The sequence below is a fragment of the Salvia splendens genome, chromosome 3 (genome assembly GCF_004379255.2).
Source record: "Salvia splendens isolate huo1 chromosome 3, SspV2, whole genome shotgun sequence".
Classification (NCBI taxonomy): Eukaryota; Viridiplantae; Streptophyta; class Magnoliopsida; order Lamiales; family Lamiaceae; genus Salvia; species Salvia splendens.
This window is the reverse complement of record NC_056034.1, coordinates 16,853,766-16,870,215: the sequence shown is the minus strand read 5'-3', so window position 1 is coordinate 16,870,215 and position 16,450 is coordinate 16,853,766.

The window sequence follows — 16,450 nt, the reverse complement described above, 5'->3', positions numbered from 1 at the left end:
CGCGGGAGGGGACGGGAACTCCTGTACATCCTCGGGGAGGTCGTGGGAACCGCCGCTGTAATCACCGGCATAGTTCAGGCGCTGCTTCTTCGGCCAGCCAGCATCGACACATGCCTGAAACTTCTCGGAGTCCATCAGCACCTCATAGCAGTTCCAGTAGGTGAACTCCTTGTAAAGCCCGGGCACGGGGAAGGCTTTCTCCGCTATCCTCCTGCAGTCCTCGTCAGTTTGGCCACTGGTCTGCATTCGGAGGGCGTTGGTGTACAAGCCCGAAAATCGGGAGACCCCAGCCCAGATTCGGTCCCACCGCTTCCGGCACTCCTCCCCTCTGCGTGGCCTCTCCTCCGGGAAAAATGTCTTGTAAGCTTCTGCTATTTTAGCCCACAAGTTGACGATCCTCTGATTGTTCGAGGCGAGGGGATCATCGTAAATACTCACCCACGCCTTGGACAGCGCGACGTTCTCCGCGTCCGTCCACTTCCTCCTTGCCGGGCTGTCGTCACCAGCCGACTGCGACGACTCGCCGACCACCCGTTTCCCCTTCTTCTTCTTTAGCGCTCCCCGACCCCGCCCTACTCTCCCCGCTTGAACGGGAGTGTCCGCATCCCCGATATCTATCCCCAACTCCTCTAAGGAGAAAGTATCACACCCAGTGAACTGCGTCTCCGCTAGGGTCGATGTGTGAGTAGAAGCAGTAACAAAATCAAAACTAGGGCGATAGACGTTGTCCCCCCCCGGCGTCCCCTGCATCCCCGGGTACCCCGACATCATCTGCATCCCGGGTTGCACCCCCGGTACCCCCTGCCCGCCCGGCATCGCCTGCCCGCCCTGCATCGCCGGCCCCCCCGGCATCCCCTGCCATCCCGGCATCATCTGCTGCTAAGGGTACATGTTGTAGTACCCGGCCATCGGACCCCATCCACCTCCCACGGGTACCGTGGAAGTTTGAGACCCGCTCGTCCCTGGAGTAGGCTCGTTGTTGTGCTCCATTTCGCGTTGTTGCTCTTGTACATAAATTAAGATAGAGGGAATACTAGTTAATACAAGTGGTGCAAATGAAAATGACGTGCAAATCGCGTATATATAGTTTTCGAAAATTAAATTAAAAAAATTCGCTTGCCGATCGCTCGCCGATCGAGAGCCTGCAATGGCGGCCAGCCGATCGGCGAGCGCATCGGCCAGCGCTCGGGAATCGGCGTGCGCATGCCGTTTTTCTCGCCGATTTGGCGCTCGCCGGCTGCAATGGTTCGGTGAGCGGACCGACGAGCGCTAGGGATCGGCTAGCCGGTGGGCTCGCCGCCATTGTGGATGCTCTTACTGCACGCTTTTTGCTGCTTCGTTTTATTTATTTTACCTTTTCCTTTCTATTTCTGCGTGTCGGTGTGAAGACTCCTCAAAGATGACACTAGATTTTGGGCACATTAAAAATTTTACATTATTTTTTCTATTTTTTCATTTCTTACTCTTAATATTATTTGGAAGACCTATTCTTACAAATTTGTTCGAATTTTCAATTATTTGAAATGTACATTAATTAAGTAGAAGGGATATTGGTCCCTAAAGCTATCAACTTTGGCACATTTTGGTATCTTTCACAAATTTTAAAATTGTATTAAATATCACAAACTTTACATAGTGTTTATTTACTTATCATACTTGGGCAAGAATGCTTATTATTTTTAGATCACTTTTTAAGTTCGTGACAAGTATGATAAAAAGCGACAGTAGAAATTTACGTTGATTTAGTAGTGTCAAGTAGGATTAAAAAATGCATGTAAATTAGTCGGATATGATTTATGATCTGTCATGGGAAATAACAAACAAAAGTTTGTAAAATTTTAGACATATTTTAAAATTTGTAGAAAATACCAAAGTTTTGGTCAAATTTATTGATTTTAAAGACCAAAATCCCTAAAAAATAAAATTTAAATCTCAAATGATATAAAGAAGCATAAAATATAGTACTACTGTATTACTTGTTATGAAATACGGATATATTATATTCTGATAAGCAATTTAATACAAGTATCTTAATTTGATAAAAATAAACCTAAACTGAGATGAGTTCTTACAAAAAATGAGGAAGGAATAGCTTAAATAAATAAATAAAGGCATGAAATGTTGGGTAGGTAATGATCGAATATAGCCCAAAGATATTTGTCGCTGCAACAACCCTTTACCCAAATAAAATAAATATTGATATTTTAGATAACACTTCGCCAGTCAATGAAAAACCATACTGTAATTGACAAACGACGAAGAAGGTTTTTCGGTGTAATGTTTGATGTTTATTCTCATTACAACCATTCCATTAAATAGGAGTGCAATATGTTTCTCATATGGTAACTAGATCTTCCCTAGTTAATACATGATTTGATCAATCCCTTAATGTAGGGAATTGATCCTTAATTTATTCTCTCCAAATCTCTTCTTTATTGTAACACTCCCCCTCAAATTGAGTAGTGGGATCACCGATACTCAATTTGTCAAGAACTCCTTCAAGGCTCCTTGAGCTAACTGCCTTGGTCAATATATCCGCCAGTTGATCTTCAGAACGTACAAAAGGGAATTCGACCACTCCTTCTTCAATCTTTTCCTTGATGAAGTGTCTATCCACCTCAACGTGCTTTGTTCGGTCATGTTGGACTGGATTCTCTGAAATGCTTATGGCGGCTTTGTTGTCGTAGTATAACTGACTCTTACTTGGAATAGAATCAATCTCTGTCATCAATTTCCTCAACCACATGATCTCGGTCAGACCACTCTTAATTCCTCTGAATTCTGCCTCTGCACTAGACATGGCTACCACCTTCTGCTTCTTACTCTTTCACGTTACCAAGTTTCCTCCAACGAATGTAAAGTAGCCTGAAGTCGACTGGAAGGTCTTGGAAAGGGTCGAAAACACGGATAGAATGCGGATCAAGTTATATGGAATGATAACCGAACCGATTGATTCAGTTAGCAAATGTCGTTGCCACTTAATCAGTGCACTCTAGTTCTCGCTCTTTCCTCCTTGCCAAAGTAATTTATAACTCCCAATTTGCTCAACTTTAACAGTAAGCGGCAAGTCGGGGTCGATCCCACAAGGAAGTTGGTGTGTCGAGTGTGTGAGTAGTGAACAGGGAGGGGTTGGCTGCTGCCACGCTTTAACTTGGGAGTTTTAACTACTGATTTAATCTAGGCAGAAATTAAACTGGCTAACTTGCACAAGGTAAATTTAACTACTTGATCAAGTAACTTGCAGAAAAGTAAATGCGCGGGTTTTAAAATGAAAAGAACTTCATTAAACTAAAAACTGATTACAGCGTGAAATTAAACTACGCTAACTCTTGAATTCTAGAAAGCGGTAAACTGAGAAAGAAATCTCAGCGGGAAACTTAAGTTACGCTAACAGAAATAAGTATTCTGCAGCGCTTCCTTGGTTACCCTTTTAACTAAGCTATCTAAACTAAGCTAGAGAGCTGGACTAAGCTAAGCTAGAGAGCTGAACTAAACTAGATAATTATCTAAGCTAACTAGACGGAAAGTAAAGTCTCGGATTCTTTTCTTGTGGTGGCACACCCTCTATTTATAGGCTCGATTCTGCCTCCAGCTGAATAACGATCTTGTCAGGGAATATTCACTCATTCTGAGAATGAGCGACTCATTGATTGCTACGTGCTGTTCTTCTAGAATGTCGACGCCTTTTAGAAAAGATTCGTGACTCAGCTCCGTCGTTGCGTCTTATATTCCAGCACGTGTCCCCTTCTAGAACGTCGTGCTTGCTAACAGAATGGTGCGCTATATCCAGCTCATTTCCCCACGTGCCTTCCTCCAGAAGCCAGTGGTCCCCTCCTCAACTGCTTGGCTACTCTCCCTTGATCAACTCCCCTGATTATTTGGCCTTTTCTGCCGATTGTACTTGCTTGATCAGTTTGGCTCAGTTGCTTTGGTCAAGCGGCATTTCTGCACATTTAACACTTGTTTTGCGCGATAAACCGATCAAGTAGCATGCATTTCACCCATAAACCGATGCATGAAATATGCCTTATCAAACTGCTCACACTTAAAACATACTTGTCCTCAAGTATAAGGAAAAAGAAAAGAAAAGAAAAGATAAGGCAAATTTCAGGCACGGTTGCTCAAAAGTAAAAAAAGAAAAGAAAAACAAAACTCAAAACATATATTCACGTGTATGCATTAGACCGAGTAAGTTTCCAACAATCATACCCGAGGTCGAGGTCAATCCAATCTCCAGCAGCTTATGTTTCTTCTTTTCTTGCATATGCTTGATCAAGATGTCAGTTTGTCAAGATTGCTCAATCTAAACCACTTGTTGGATTCACTCAGTCGCTCATTTCTCACCAGAGATGTTAGGACTGTTCACTCAGTAATGCCACAGTTTTAATACCTTGAATCGGACTGCACAAGGTAGTTCCTTAAGGTCTTTTTGTTTTGGTTTATAACGGGCCTTGAGGGAAGTAACGTATTAGGGTAGGGTCCTATGGGTTCTAGGTTTTAAAATTTTAAACTGTAAAAAGAAAATCACATGAGTTTAAAGACCAAAGATTTGACTTGCTAAATAAAAGTGGGGGTTTTATTTGCTTCTACTTGATTACTTAACTTGGTCGAGCTTCGACCCTTAGCCTTTTCAAATTCCGGCCTATTCCTTACTCTTTTTGATTTTCTGGGTCAGGTTACAACTTTTCCCTGCCCTTTCTTTCATAATATATTATTATTATTATTATTATTATTATTATTATTATTATTATTATTATTATTATTATTATTATTATTATTATTATTATTATTATTATTATTATTATTATTATTATTATTATTATTATTATTATTATTATTATTATTATTATTATTATTATTAATTTTTTTTTCCGACTTGATCAACCCGATTGATAACTTGATCTACCTGCTTACCCTTTTCATTTCCTTTGGAAAACTTCATCTCTTTGGCCCTTTTTCTTCATGTGATAATAAACATAAAATTTGGTTTTAAAGTTTTTTGAAGAAATGGTAAGAGTGTATGGGCTCGAATTGGCCAACTAGGGGGTGCCTTGATTAATGAGGCAGGTTCGTGGAACGAAGGAAGAACACGGCTCAACATGGCTAAGTCCTAATGCCTTTAGTCATTACTACTTGTGCAATTTTCATCTCAATATTAAAAATCAGCCTCTCATAATAATTTTTTTCTTTTGTAAAAATAGTAGAAAGTGTTCTACTTTGGGCTTTTAACTCACATATAGAGAGGCTTCACAGTTGGTTTAGAAATTGAGCGCTTCCATCATACTTACGTCGTTCAAACTGATCAAGCTTTATTGCAATCAAGTTTTTTGCATGTAAGCATACTGCATCTTTTTTCTTACTCTTCCAAAAGGTAATCAAGTCTTTCACTTATTCGATTTCATACATACTGCCTATTTATCATTTTAACTAAATTTTGATTTTTGAGAATTTTGGCATGTATGATTCTACTGTAACTAACCCGTACCCCCTCCCTACTACATATGAACTCGTCCTCGAGGGACTGGATGCAGTGGAAAAAGGGTTAGGCACAGGCACCAGCACATGCAAACAGGGAAAACTTCTCACACTTAGACCAGGTACTGGGCTAAGTGTGAGATAGTGCCAACAATCAAAACATGATAAAACAGAAGGGCAAAATATAGACAAAAACCATAGCAAATAGGCATGCATACTTCTCACACTTAGACCCAACAAAGGTCTAAGTGTGAGAGATCAAAAGAACATCAGTGTTTATAAACCGAAAAGGAAAACTAATAATTGTTTTTGAGGCTTAAAAGGAGCTGAGATACGGGGGGAGGTTGTACTTATGGTTTCCTGGGAGGCTGTCTTGGAGATGCCGAGGGTGGCCTGGAGGACGCCGGGCCCCGAGGTGGAGGAGAGCTTGTAGAGGGAGGTGGCGTAGGCATGGCGGGGGTTTGGTGGCGAATAGCCTGTAGAACCCTCGATTGAGCGATCAATTGGGTGTGCGAATTCTCCACTAACGTCGATAGCATTTGCTCGATGCGGAGTCTCCATTCATTTACCGCATGTACATCCTCCCCTGGCTCTGTTGCGGTTGTTAGGTCCAACCTCTGCCTTGGCTGTCTTTCGGGGCTCGCCGGACGATCTACCGCCATGCTCCTTCTTTTGTGAGTCGCCTTCTCTTCCTCATTTTGGCCGGTTCCCTGTTGTACCGCCTGCCTTTCCTTCCGAGTCTTCGAAATGAAGCGGAGTTTCCCATCGCGCAACCTCTCTAGTACCTAAATTCGTACAAAGAAGTCAGTGTTGAACAATTCTGGTTTCGGACAGCGCCTGGGGATCTCCATTCCCTCCTGGAATTCCAGAGCCCAGTTTCTTCTTAGGTAAGCTCCGAGAAGGTGGCAGACGTTAAGGTGGCGGGCAGGGCGGTTGGCTATTTGACTTATCGAATGGGCAATCCAGTATCCCAAGTGCACCCTCCTCTGTTCCTTCATACTCCACATAAAATAGAGCTCGGCCAGAGTAAGGATTGCCAATGTGTTGGTTTGGCCGAGGAGATTGCAGGCTAGATAAACTTGGGCAAGGCGGAGGGCTGGATCAGCAATATGCTCCGCTCTAGACTCAGAAGCCTTAAACTCGGGGGCACGTTTATTGCATAAGATTTGCCAGACGCCCTGCTGATCAAAATCCGATTTCCTTTGAGGCAGGCCAATGTCGCGTCCAAACCACTCCCCACTGATAACCTGGGCCTGTGTGTGGAGCCCCATCCTTACGGAAAACTCGTTCAGGGTCATCCTTTGTTTATGTCCGAACACCCGGAAGGAAATACTTTTTGCCTCCAAATTCGTACTTCCGGAAAACTGGAAGGGCGTGAAGAATTCTTTGGCCAGCTCCGTAGGTACGAAGGTGTCCTCAATCTCCAACAACCATTTAAAACCAATCCCAGTGATGTACTGGGTAAACTTTTCCTCAACCCTGATTGTCTCCAGGGATGGTTGGTGGAGTCTCCTGCCCGCCTTCAGCGTTTTTGACTCTGTCACTCTCAGGTGGACCTCCTCATTCCACTTGGGGTTCTCGAATACCACCATCTGCCGGAGGAGGTCCGTGGACAGTATCACCGTTTGTTTAATATACTCAGCGGCGGGGGGCGATGTAGACCTTCCTTGCTGCCTGCGGGATTTTCGGGCCCACCGGAGCTCACTCTCCTCATCATCGATGCCCTCATTACGTTCGCTTGGAGGAGGAGGTTGGTTAGAAATAACAATGCCCCGATTTGCGGAGCGCATCTTCTTTGGGGGAGGGGCAACCTCCTTTCCCTTCCTCTTCCTCTCTGCTTTTCGGCGGCTGTTCTCAACAGCCCTTTCCTCTTCCTCAGCCTCTCTGACCTCCTGGTTTATCGCCCCAACGGCTCCTAGGTTCTCCGATTCTTCTGGCTCATTTAATAGCTGCCGTGTTACCTCGAGTCTCTCCTCCTTCCCTTCCTTTGCTCGCTGCATGTTGGCCATCCTGGCCTCCACCTCCTCCGCCAATTTATTGACCCCCCCTGCGCGTCCTGCGGTGCAGCAGCTCCTCTTCTTCCTCCGGGACCGAGTCATCTTCTGCGCGAGGAATAAAATAGCATCCTGCCTCCCTCTGTAATATCTCGCTGGGAAGAAACGGAAGGCCCTCCGCAGACTCATCATCAACATTTATGACCTCGATCGACTGTGTTGGCTCGAGGAGAGTAAGGGAGCCGGAGCCGTCGCCATTGGATGGCGTCGGAGTACTAAAAACAGCCGTTCCTTCTGCACGCAGAGGCGGCACGGACGATATCCCTTCAGTCGGAGCGGCGGGGGGCTGCTCCTCTTCCTTTTCTTCAAGGTCGTCCTCATCGTATGGTACCAAGGGAACGAAGGGTGTCTGTGTTTGAGTGGTGGATGAAGGGTTTTGGGGATGATCCTGGGATGTGGAGGCCACGGCCTTGTCCTTTGACAAGGTTACTCCCATTTGGGCTTTTACAGCTGCGTAAACCGTCGCGATATCTATATCAGAGGGAAGACTTCGGAGGATTTTCGTCAAGCGCCGTTGCGCTTCCTCGTCCACCTCGGGTAATGAAGTGGCGGCGTTTGTTTGGGGCGGAGCGGTGGTCGGCATAGATGGGCTAGGGTTTTCTAAATGGGCTTGTGAGGTAGTTTCTTGGTTATCATCAGCACGGGAACTGGAAGAGGAGGATGAAGTTGAGAGTTTTTGAGCAGCATTTTTCCTGGTAATGTAGGTTTCTTGTGAAGAAGATGATGTTCTGGGAAAAGATTCCGATTTTTTTTTGAGGGAATTTTTGGCGAGAGCAAAAGGAGCGATAGATAGACGGCTTGAGTAAAAGTAATTTGCGGATCTGAAAGCCGCCCTTTATAATGATATCGCGACTGTTGGGATTCTCTACTGTTGAGATCCCTACGGCTTTTCAAGTACCGTCGCGCCTTTTCAGAGTGCCAGCTGGCTTAGCTTCTTTGATACGCTTCGTCTCTCTCTCCAGGGTGTCCTTTCACTGTGGCGGTTGGTGCTTCCTGACACCTTTTCAGTGGCTGCGCACGTCCTTTCATCTCATACCCTGCTTATCTTAACAACTGTACCACCAGTTAAATTTAAAATGCACTGATCAAGTGGACAATTAATTTCTAGCAAAAACTCAATTAGCTCCACTTGATCAGTTTCCGTCCTTTCTTCCAAATTTTTATCTTAAATAAGAAAATAAAACTTACTAAAAACTATTTACACTAATTAATAAGGGTGTTGATCGGGTTCCCTTAGGCTGTCATTTGATCAGTTTAATAGATTGAAACTTTTTCCGCTTGATCAAGCAGACTACCTATGAGTACCTGATCATTCCCTTTACCTGATTACTGGGGGGAGTTAGGCATGAGTAGTGGAATGTCATCCACCACAAATACCTCCATTCCTTCTCTGTATGGCTTCACCCTATGACCATTCACCATGAAGGAAAGAGAATCTAGATCGCCTCCCTGGAGTTCGATTGCTCCATTTGCTCGGACGGCGACAATGGTATAAGGACCTATCCACCTTGATCTGAGCTTCCCTGGCATCAGTTTAAGCCTGGACTGAAACAGCAACACTTTCTGGCCCACCTTGAGCTCCTTCTTGCGGAGATTCTTATCATGCCACATCTTCGTTTTTTCTTTGTACCACATAGCAGAGTCATAGGCATCCAGACGGAGCTCCTCAAGCTCCTGTAGTTGCATTCTTCTTTCTGCAGTTCCTGTGTCGGCATTCATGTTCATCTCCTTGATGGCCCAGTAAGCTTGATGCTCCACTCCCACTGGCAGGTGGCACATTTTTCCAAATACCAGCCGGTATGGGGACATCCCTATAGGTGTTTTGAAAGCGGTCCTGTATGCCCAATGTGCGTCCTCCAGACGATGGCTCCAGTCCTTTCTTGTGGGATTGACTGTTTTCTCTAGGATAACTTTTATTTCTCTATTAGAAACCTCGGCCTGACCATTGGATTGCGGGTGATAAGGTGTGGATAAGCGGTGGTGGACTCCATACGTTCGCATCAAGGCCTCGATGGTTCTGTTGACGAAATGAGTTCCTTGGTCAGAGATGATAGCCCGTGGTACCCCGTATCGGGTAAATATGTTTGATTTCAAAAACTTCGCCACTTCTCTGGACTCACACGTCCTAGTTGCCTTTGCCTCGATCCATTTGGACACATAGTCCACTGCCACTAGTATATAGAGATTGCCTTCAGACGCGGGAAAGGGTCCCATAAAGTCCATTCCCCATACATCAAATATTTCACAGACAATAATGGGGATCTGAGGCATCTCGTCTTTAGTAGATATCCCTCCAGTAAGCTGGCATCGAGGGCACTTCTTGCAGAACTCATAAGAATCTTTATGAATGGAAGGCCAGTAAAACCCACTATCAAGTATTTTCCTTACTGTTTTCTTCGGTCCAAAGTGCCCACCGCAAGCCAGTGCGTGGCAGTGAATCATCACATCTTCCTGTTCCCATTCCGGAATGCATCGTCGGATTACATGATCTGCCCCCATTTTCCATAGGTAAGGATCGTCCCAATAGAAGTATCGGGAGTCGCTTTTAAGCGTTAACTTTTGTGCTCTGGTAATATCATCACTTCTTGGTAACTCGCCCGTTACCAAATAGTTGGCCATGTCTGCGAACCATGGTTCCTTTTTCGTGTTTTGCCCCTTGCTTCCTTGGTTGCCTTGATCAATTCCCTCCGCTTGGTTGATCCATTGGCATTCAGGCGATGATTCGATCAGACAGAGATGCTCTTCAGGGAAGGTGTCTGGAATTGCTTCTCCATTATCCTCTTGCAAAATTCGACTTAGGTGATCTGCCACCTTGTTCTCACATCCCTTTTTATCCACTGCTTCCCAATCAAATTCCTGTAGAAGGAGTACCCACCTAATCAACTGCGGCTTTGACTCCTTCTTTGCTAAGAGATATTTGATGGCCGCATGATCCGTGTAAACGATTATTTTGGAACCAAGCAGGTATGGTCTGAATTTCTCAAACGCGAAGACTACCGATAGCATTTCCTTTTCGGTCACATCATAGTTCTTTTGCGTCTGGTTCAGGGTTTTGGAGGCGTAAAAGATGACGTAACTCTTCCCTTCGATTTTCTGACCTAATACTGCCCCCACAGCATAGTCACTAGCATCGCACATCACCTCAAAGGGGTGATTCCAGTCGGGGGCACGTATTATTGGAGAGCTTATCAATCGATCTTTCATAAATTGGAACGCGGCTTTGCAAGCATCTGAGAACTCAAACTCCACTTCGTTCTGAAGAAGTCGCGTCAGTGGCTGAGCTATCTTCACGAAATCTTTTATGAATCTTCTATAGAACCCAGCGTGCCCTAGAAAGGCTCTGATGTCCTTCTGGTTGGTAGGATATGGCAGTTTTGCAATGACCGCTATCTTTGCTGGGTCAACCTCGATCCCTCTGCTTGACACTACGTGGCCCAAAACTATTCCTTCGGTTACCATAAAATGGCATTTTTCAAAATTTAGAACCAAGTCCTTCTGGCGGCACCTTTCCAATACTCTGTTCAGGCTATGCAATCCTTGATCAAAATCATCCCCATAGACAGTAAAATCATCCATGAAAATCTCAATGCAATCTTCCAATAGGTCTGAGAAATGCTCATCATGCATCTCTGGAAGGTGCCTGGAGCATTACAGAGGCCAAAAGGCATCCTTCTGTAAGCGTAAGTGCCAAAAGGGCAGGTGAACGTCGTCTTCTCTTGGTCTTCTGGATTTACAGCAATCTGGAAATAGCCACTATACCCATCCAGGAAGCTGAAGTACTGCTTCCCTGCCAACTTCTCCAACATTTGATCAATGAACGGTAGAGGGAAGTGGTCCTTCTTCGTAGCCTGGTTCAGTTTTCTGTAATCTATGTACATTCTCCATCCAGTAACTGGCCTTGTCGGGATTAGCTCATTTTTCTCATTTTTTACCACTTGAATACCTCCTTTCTTAGGCACCATGTGTACCGGGCTAACCCAGTTACTATCGGGAATGGAATAGATAATCCCAATCGAAACCAACTTGACAATTTCCTTTAGCACCTCTTCCCTCATATTGGTCGCGGTGTGGCTTGGCTCCATCCTCCAGTCGGATGTGATGCATGCATAAGTCCGGGATGATGCCCACCAAATCTGTCAGCGTCCAGCCGATAGCCTTCTGATTCCTTCTTAATACTTCCAGCAATCTGTCTTCCTGCCCCTGGGTAAATTGATTTTTGATGATGACAGGCTTGGTCTCACCTTCACCCAGGTAAGCGTACTTTAGATGTGAGGGAAGAGGTTTTAATTCTTTTGCTGGTTTTGGATCCTCATTAGGCAGAGGGTTTTCTGCTGCTTCTTTTTCCAGTAGCTCGCCTTGATCAAGCCGCTTTGCTAGGCTAGACACTTGAGCTGTTCTACTTGTCCCAGCCGGCCTTGGACGTTCACAAAAATCATTTATTGCATTTGCGACGGCTTGGTCGTCCATCCCCCCGACCTTCATGGTTTCAAACCATTCTTCTACTTCTTTTTCGACTTCCTCATCTGCAGCGGAGTCAGTGAACTGCCTTTTTAAGAATTCTTCTTCTAAATACTCCTGTACCAAGGGCTCAGTCACATCGATGGAGTATATGTTCTCTCCGTCGACTGGCCTTTTCATGGCCTTATCAATATTGAACGTGTACTATTCTCCTTTGAAATCTAGACTGATCGTTCCATTTCGAACGTCTATGATAGTGCTGGCTGTGGACAAGAATGGCCGTCCTAGTAGGACTCCGCTTGATTCTTTGTTGCGGGCTCCGTCATCTTGATTACGAAAAAATCAGCTGGGTACAGGAAGTTATTCACCTTAACAATAACATCCTCCAAAATTCCTTCCGGGTGAATACATGATCTGTCGGCCAGCTGTATCATTATATCTGTGTCGACCAGTTTTGCCCTTCCCAGCCTTCGGTAGATGGAGTATGGCAGAACATTGATAGATGCCCCTAAGTCGCACATGGCGTGCTCCACCTGGACTTCTCCGATTGAGATTGGGAGTGTGAACATTCCTGGGTCAGTTTTTTTGGACGGCAGGTCGCCTCTCTAGATTACGGCAGAGACGTTCTCTTCTGTAATTAGCCTTCCGTCCTCGTTGACCTTTCCAGCCAAGTAATCCTTGATGAATTTGCTAATTGGGGGCATTTTCAATGCTGTTAAGAGCGGTACTTGCACCTCTACGTTTTTGAACATACTTGCCACATCGATTGTGGCATCCTTCCTTCTTGTCACCATTCCGCGGTACGGGTACGGCTTAACTTTCTCAACCTCCGCTTTCTGATTTCCTTCTGAGGTTTCACCTCCTATCTTTTCCTTGCCTTTCTCTTTCGCTTGATCCGCTACATTGGGCTCTTCCCTCGTTGTAGAGTTGATTTCCTTGGTGTTGGTTCCCTCGTTGATGCGGCGGAACATAACTAACTAGTTGGTTGTTCGGCTGCCTTCCCTGATTGTTCGTCTGAAAACCAAGCTGCCTACTTGACCAGTTGAGCTGCCTGCCACTGGACCAGTTCCCTTGAGATCCATTTGTCCATTCTGCTTGACCCCCCTGCATTCTGTTCCGTCCAGTGTTTGACCCATCCTGGATGCGGACGGGCCAGTCGGACTGCCCGTCAGAGGTTTGTATCTGCTGTGTCGAGGGCAGTTGTGGATGGCTTTGATTCTGATCAGTCCATCTGAAGTTGGGGTGGTCCCTCCATGGAGCATCCTTCTGCCTTCCTTGGATCTAGTTGTTATTTGTATCCCAGTGACCAACAACGTTCACCTGAGTTTGCGGCTCTACCTCTGGAGGAAACTCGCAGTAATAGTAATGATGCTCTTCTGGAGGTGGCGGCTGTGGTATGTGCCTTTTCTCCTTTGGTGAAATTGGTGGTGGTGGTCTCGTTTTTTCTACTGCTTCCAGCAGTTTTTTCTCCATCTGCTCGAATCGAGCCTCCAGCTTTTCATCGTTGCGCACCTCTGCTGCATGCACTGCTCCTCTCCTGTACTGCCCTCGAGAGGTTTCATATGATCGCTTAGCTTCGATCAACCTTTCCAGTATATTCTTGGCTTGGCTAAATGCGGTCTTCGAGAAATCTCCTTGTGCTGCGAGATTGAGGTCGTTTTTGCTATCCACCGTGAGTCCGCCATAGAAAATCGAGTAGACTTCCTTCTCTGCCAATTTGTGGTTAGGGCATGCTTGAAGCAGCCCTTGGAATCTATCCCAGTACTGTTCGAGGGATTCGTCGTACTCCTGTCTGGCTTCTGTAATTTCCCTTTTTAGGGCACTTGTTTTTGATGTTGGAAAGAATCGATCAAGGAATATCATGCGAAACTCGGTCCATGTCCTGATGGATCCTTCTGGCAGCCTTGACAGCCAGACGCCTGCGTCGCCCTTCAATACGAAGGGAATGGCTTTGAGCTTGTAATCTTCGGACGTGGACCCAGCCGGCACAGGCTGAATATCGCAGTATCGGCAAAATTCTTCCAGGAAGGCGTACGGACATTCATTTGAAAGGCCATAGAAGTGGGACAAGACGACCAGTACTCCTGATTTGATGGTGATGGTCCTCATTCCAGGAGTTGCTGTAATAGCATGCGTGGGCTCTCTCTCATCATGAGCATGTAGAGAACCGATCCCTGAATCATCGATGACGGCGGCCATCTCTGCTGCCGTTTGTTCTGGTGGTGGTGGTTGTGTTTTCTGTTCAGTGGCTGCTGCTGCCTCCAATGCGGCCCTACGACGAGTGATGACAACGTCGGCTTCCTGGATTCTCCACTGAGTGTTAGCTCTTTTGTATATCAAGGGATGATTCCAGTAATCGCCTTAGTTGTACCTTCTCATCCGCAGTAGAAAACAAGAAAAAATGAGAAACAAAATTATATACACCTACACACTACGCACAAACATAAAGTAACACCATGCTTCCCCGACAACGGCGCCATTTTGGAAGGTCTTAGAAAGGGTCGAAAACACGGATAGAATGCGGATCAAGTTATATGGAATGATAACCGAACCGATTGATTCAGTTAGCAAATGTCGTTACCACTTAATCAGTGCACTCTAGTTCTCGCTCTTTCCTCCTTGCCAAAGTAATTTATAACTCCCAATTTGCTCAACTTTAACAGTAAGCGGCAAGTCGGGGTCGATCCCACAAGGAAGTTGGTGTGTCGAGTGTGTGAGTAGTGAACAGAGAGGGGTTGGCTGCTGCCACGCTTTAACTTGGGAGTTTTAACTACTGATTTTAATCTAGGCAGAAATTAAACTGGCTAACTTGCACAAGGTAAATTTAACTACTTGATCAAGTAACTTGCAGAAAAGTAAATGCGCGGGTTTTAAAATGAAAAGAACTTCATTAAACTAAAAACTGATTATAGTGTGAAATTAAACTACGCTAACTCTTGAATTCTAGAAAGCGGTAAACTGAGAAAGAAATCTCAGCGGGAAACTTAAGTTACGCTAACAGAAATAAGTATTCTGCAGCGCTTCCTTGGTTACCCTTTTAACTAAGCTATCTAAACTAAGCTAGAGAGCTGGACTAAGCTAAGCTAGAGAGCTGAACTAAACTAGATAATTATCTAAGCTAACTAGACGGAAAGTAAAGTCTCGGATTCTTTTCTTGTGGTGGCACACCCTCTATTTATAGGCTCGATTCTGCCTCCAGCTGAATAACGATCTTGTCAGGGAATATTCACTCATTCTGAGAATGAGCGACTCATTGATTGCTACGTGCTGTTCTTCTAGAATGTCGACGCCTTTTAGAAAAGATTCGTGACTCAGCTCCGTTGTTGCGTCTTATATTCCAGTACGTGTCCCCTTCTAGAACGTCGTCCTTGCTAACAGAATGGTGCGCTATATCCAGCTCATTTCCCCACGTACCTTCCTCCAGAAGCCAGTGGTCCCCTCCTCAACTGCTTGGCTACTCTCCCTTGATCAACTCCCCTGATTATTTGGCCTTTTCTGCCGATTGTACTTGCTTGATCAGTTTGGCTCAGTTGCTTTGGTCAAGCGGCATTTCTGCACATTTAACACTTGTTTTGCGCGATAAACCGATCAAGTAGCATGCATTTCACCCATAAACCGATGCATGAAATAGGCCTTATCATCGACCATCTATCCACTGGATTACCTGCCCAATCTGCATCAATATACCCATGGATGTCTAAGTCTCCATTTTTCTTAAACACTATTCTGTGTCCGACGGTGTCCTTCAAATATCGAACTATCCTCAGTGCAGCTTCTAAGTGTTCGGCCTGGGGTTGATGCATAAATTGACTTACCACCCCTACAGCATAAACAATGTCAGGTCTAGTGTGAGATAAATAGATGAGTCTCCCAACTAGTCACAAATATTGCCCTCGATCTGCGGCCTCAGCTCCATCTTGTATCTTCAAGCCATGGTTTTGTACAATCGGGGTCTCGGCTGGCTTACACTCTAGTAGGCCTGTCTCTGCTAAGATGTCCAAGATGTACTTCTTCTGTCTCAAGAATATCCCCCGTGGTGAGCGAAGGACTTCAATTCCCAAGAAGTACTTGAGATCACCTAAATCTTTCATCTCAAATTCTTTGAAAAGCTTCTCCTTCAAATTCTCAATCTCCTTTGCATCATCGCCTGTAATAATCATGTCATCAACGTACACAATTAAACAGGTAGTCTTTCCCTCGTGCCTTTTCAGGAACAGTGTATGATCTGAATTGCTTTGTCTGTATCCATAGCTCTTCATTGCGTCTGCAAATCTACCAAACCAGACTCTCGGTGACTGCTTCAGCCCATACAGAGTCTTCCTCAATTGGCATCCTGCACCTGCCTTGAACTCGTCAGAGAAGCCTGGTGGCGCCTCCATATATATTTCCTTTTTCAACTCCCCATGAAGAAAGGCGTTAGTGACGTCGAACTGGTACAGTGGCCAATCTCGATTGGCGGCAAT